Here is a 5,295-nt window from a genome sequence, read left to right on the forward strand (position 1 = left end):
ATTGACACTCTGGAAAAAATTAGGACAGCTAAGAGAAGTGCTGGTGCTCAGAGTTGGAGGTTCCATCTGATAAGAACTACTTCTGAAGCATAAAATGAAGCCTGAAGGTGGAAAGCCTTGTGCACCTGCAGAGAGCTTTTAAGCATGCTTCCTATTACCACATTCTAAAATGTGAGCAGGGTGTTCGACGGGGTAATTACTGCTAAAATAAATTACACTAACCCTCTCCTCCCCCAAACCCTGTAAAAAACAGAAATAAATCAAGTAATGAAGAAAACTTTTAAAAGCTTTAATTGGCATCCCTAGAATGATTTAAGGAGATTGTGTTTGTAAAAGAAACAAGAACTGCATGCCCTGAGACAGGGACAGATTGTATATATATTAGGAGGCTGAGAGGATAAAGGTAAAGAAATCTCTTTGACTATAAAACAAAAAGTCAAGGAAATGAAAAAGACAAAATATTTGAAACTCAAGAGGATCAATTCAGAAGGCTATCCAAATACTAACAGTTAACAGAAAAAAGAAAACAATGAAAATGTAGGAAGAATTTTATTAAATACAATAAAGAAAATCATTCCCTGAGCTGAAAAGAGGTATCTCTTTAAGACCATAGGAATGTATAATATGTAGTCAGAACACAGCCCTGGGGCCAAAGCAAGTAAAAACCAACCTCCTATATTGCTCCCTGATATCCATGTGCAATCTGAAAATACCTACATGTAAACATTATCTAGATGATTATAAAGTTAACCAGAACAAGAGGCTTAGGCAAAGGGCCGAATTGTCCTAGGTGAGCCACTTTTGTCAAAACACAAATCCTAAAAAATCAGGAAGTTCTCAACAAAACAAAACAAATCTAAACTAACCTCCAAACCCACAATGAAGGTGGTAAGCCAACGGGACACAGGAGCGGACTGCAAGAGCTGCCCGTGGACAAAGCTGAAACAATTTGAAAACGAAAATAAAGTAGCATTGGGCTATAATTCAAAGTATAAAACAAATCTCCATATGTCTATATTAATATACATGAGTGAATAAATGAATGAGAGAAAAGGGACAAGTCTTTTGTGCAGAAGTATGGCAAATAATTTACCCAGTGATTCTCCTTCAAGGAAAAGTGTCCAACTCTCCACCCTTAAGTGTGGGCTGCGACACAGTGACCTCCTTCCAAAGACTTCAGTATGAAAAGGGGAAAACGAGTAACTTTACGGTGGGGAAAGCTGACAAACACTACTTTGGTTAACAGCAAGGTTAACGTGAACAGCGATAAATCATGTTGATGGCATGTGTTCTTGATCTGATGTGCTGAGAATGGCACCGTTTCTTCCGTAGTCTTCCTCCCCAAAGCCCAGAACCCTACTCCAACCATTAAAAAAACAATGAATCACTTCTTGGTCTTTGAGTCTTTTGTAGTATCTGTTCTTATCAGTTTAGTATCTGATATGTCTTCTATCGGAGGACAAAAAAAAAAAAAAAAAAAAAAAGAAAGAAAAGAAAAAATACTCTAGACAAACCCCCAACTGACAGTCTACAAATTCCCTGACCAGCTCTCCTCAAAGCTGTCAAGGTCTTCAAAATACAAGACAAGTCTGAGAAACTGTCATAGCCCAAAAGAGCCTAAAAGGACATGGACCAAATGTAACCTGTTCTTCTAGATGGGGTCCTAGAGCGGCAAAACTTAGTAAAAACTAAGGGAAGTTAAATAAAGCATGGTTTTAAGTTAATAACAATGTGTTGACGTTGGATCAGTCATTGTGACAAATGTGCTCTAATAATGTGTGATGTTAACAATAGAAGCTGGGCGGAGATAAACAGCAAATCTCTGTACCATCTTTGTCATTTTTATGTCAATCTGAAACTATCCAAAAACTTTAAAAAGTTCATTAAAAATATTAAAAATATTCCAAGCCCCATATCCCAGCCCAAATTGCTGCCTTCTCTGAAGTGGGTCAGGTGCCACATAGTCCAGTGATGACTGTCCCTTGGGTGCACGTCAACTTGGGCAGACGCTGTGTCTTGTTTCAGTCTCCTGGCCACGTCCTCATTTGGCAGGAACTTCAAAGGCACCAGGATTAGGGGCATTTCTGAACATATATCACCATTCCTAGATTCTGACTCCCTTCCTGAAGTCCCAGGAGATCTAATTATTTATTCCTAACCCTGCCAGCTCCTTGTAACTATAATCACCACATTCCTGGCCTCTGCTCTGACCTCCTCCACTTGATATATTTCTGAAGAAGAATCAAAGCATTTTAGTTCTGCAAGGAGACTTCAACCACATGGTCAAATCCTTTCACAATGTATCTATCAGGAAACTGAGATCCAGGGAAATGGAGGGCTCAGTGCTAGTCGTGACCATATGGGCAAACTGCGCCCTGGTCTGGTATCGAGGTGGGGCTTGACCCCTTCTGGATCACCTGGCCAATCCTGACAGCAGCTCTGTTTTCGATTTCATGTTATCTGTGTTATGCGCCTTGGGGGTGCATGTGTGCTGGAGTGTGCATGTGTCTCTGAAGTTTGAGTCTGAAGTCCTGGAGATCTTTCTCCTCTTGTACCTCACAGTGTTTTCTCCACGGCTACCAAATGGGAACACTTGACCAGCAGTGGAGGAACAACAATGGGTGAAAAAGACACACTTCCAGGGTTTTTGAATATTTGAAACGATTTTTCCAAATGTTTTGGAGTGAGGGGGAAGGTAAAACATTTACCTAGTTTCTTTCTCCTTGGCCACTAAAACTCCTACAACTCCTTTCCAAAAGAGAAGATAAGCCTGTGTTTGATTCATTAGTTAATGTAGCAGTGTGAAAAATAGATTAATTTTGATTTTTAAGCCTTAGTCTGTATTTTAGAAACAGGGATCACATTTTACTTCATCAGAATGAACCTGAGAATATTATACATTTGAATGAATCGACCATGTGAAGTTACCCCCATTTGGATGATCCAGTAAAATTTTCAGAAGCAATCTCCAAGAAAACAATCTAAATTTAGAGTTGTGTTTTGGGTAAGATGTTGCAGGCTCTCAAAGTAATATATTTACTCCAGAACTTTTGCAAATTGTTCCTTGGCAGTCTCAACAACAATAATATAAATGGGGACTTCTCTAAAAGTCTACTACTGGTGCAGAGGTGTGGAATTCTTGACTCTTCTGTGTGGTCATATATTTGCAAATACCCATGCTGGCAATGTGTTATTTTTTCCTTTTGAAAAATCATTTTAGACTTTTTAGACAGGAAAAAAAAAAAGAGGATGAAATCAATTAGCACCTCCCTGAAACAATCCCACCAAATCTCACAATATGTTTTAGAAGTGGAAAAAAAAAAGATATTTGGGATTAGGATGTGGCTATACACAAAAGCTTAGGATGACTTTTAAAAGTACTAATATTTCTCAGTGCTCTGCAGTCCTCAAAGGTAATCAAGTCTGATATTTACACTACCTCTCATTAATGAAGGGTAGTTGGAAGAAAGGCAGGGAGGGACAAGGGGCCCCCCCACCCGTAGAGGAAACCACCCTTAAAAGGATTTTATACCACCCTGGAAGGAGCCCTCCACCCTTTCCCACGTGATACATAGATGACAAAAACCTGATGGGGTGACAGGCACATGGAGGGTTAATCAGATTTAAAAAGCCAGCCAACAAGCCCATAAAAACCCCTAGACTTAGAAACTCCCGGTGGCAACCCTCTCGGGTCCCCTTCCTCTTCGAGAGCTTTGTACTATCACTCAGTAAACTTTGCTGCCCACCACTCTTCATCTGGTCCGCCTCTTCATGCTTCGAAGCGGCGTGATGGAGAACCTCAGGCACTGAAGGAAAAGAACTCCTGTAGCACCATCAAAGCAATAAAATGAGAGTGTGATCACTCAGATTTCAACGACAAACACATTTGTGCCTGCCAACTCTCTGTGATCCCTTTTGATGTTAGCATTGAGAAAAATGTTACTTGAAAATTGTAGCTATTTCCTAGAATTGACCATGTTAAAGTAGATCCAGATCATCTTTTTTAATGAAAATGACAGCTAAAATACTCTACAAGGATGAGAAGGAACAAACTGTCATTGCAAGCAGCAGCATGAATGAATCTCACAGACACAATGTTGAGCTAAATGAGCCAGACACAGAACACGCTGTGTGAGTCCATTTGTATAAAGCCCAGAAATGGGCAGAACTGATCTATGGAGTCAGGGTGTGGTCATGCTTTGGGGATAGTGTTTGGAGGGCATGGAGAGCCTTCCGTGGTTCTCATAGTATTCTCTGTCTTGATCTGGGTGCTGGTTACACAGGTGTGTTATTTAAATTAACTGAGCTGATTGCACTTACGATATGGGCACTTCTCTCTATCTGAGTATAACATGCTTCAACAAAAAATTTAAGACACTCTGACAGTCTTTGCCTCAAGGGAGATGACTTTTTGCCTAAGGTTCTTAGTAAAGTCAATCCACATTCTATCAATTATAAACATACTAAAAGGCTTGCCTGGGTTTTAAGATTGTTCCTTTAGACATCAGCTATGGTTTAAATGATTACGAGGGTCTTTGCTAGGCAGCGATCAGAGAAAGCCACTTGCTCCAAATTCCAGCAGTTCTGGGCATCTCATTGCATTTTTTCTAATATTGGCTGTCAAAAGCATTTTGGATGTATTGAAGTCAAGGGGATTTTGCATAAAACCAGGTAGAGATTGAACTTGATTGCCTGGAAATGCTATTGTTGTATGGGCATTATTTAGTCCCACTTCCACCAAAATGAAATTGCTCTGTAGTATAGTATTTTCTTAAGGGAATGAGTCAAATATATACAGCAAGTGAAGGCCAAAAGCATCTTACTGTGTTTTTACTGTGTTGATTTCTTAGAACCCATCCAACTCCTGGCATTAAATTCACCTCAGTAAGAACTTTACTGTTATCTAGGGGACACTATACTTTTTCATTAATTCCATCCCACTTTCCTTAAAGCAAATAAGCAGGGCTGCACAAAGAATGCAAGTTTCGACTTGGCTTGCTAGTGAATAAAACTGGTATTAGCACAAATGGTTATTTAGCACTAAAAATAGTTCAGATTGTCTATCATTTCAATTTTTAAAAGAAAGCCATTTAAAATTGATCTTGAAACATGGTATTTAGTATCATTACACAGTATGTGCGACGTAGCAGGTTTGAAATACTTGGTGGATATCCTGGAAGCTCTTATCACAGTAGACCACTGCACATTCAAAAATCTGTCCATCATTTGGTGGTTGCTATAGCAACAGCCTAATTCCAGAGAACAGGATCACTCTGCTGGCTCACGGAACTCTAG

The 5,295-nt window shown here is 39.6% G+C and overlaps 1 pseudogene; it reads left to right on the forward strand.

Annotated features, from left to right (window-relative positions):
• Nucleotides 1-1,383: 1,383 nt before the first annotated feature.
• On the forward strand, nucleotides 1,384-1,484 carry LOC116642087 (annotated as a pseudogene).
• Nucleotides 1,485-5,295: the final 3,811 nt, after the last annotated feature.

The sequence above is a fragment of the Phoca vitulina genome, unplaced genomic scaffold (assembly GCF_004348235.1).
Source record: "Phoca vitulina isolate PV1807 unplaced genomic scaffold, GSC_HSeal_1.0 scaffold22, whole genome shotgun sequence".
Lineage (NCBI taxonomy): Eukaryota > Metazoa > Chordata > Mammalia > Carnivora > Phocidae > Phoca > Phoca vitulina.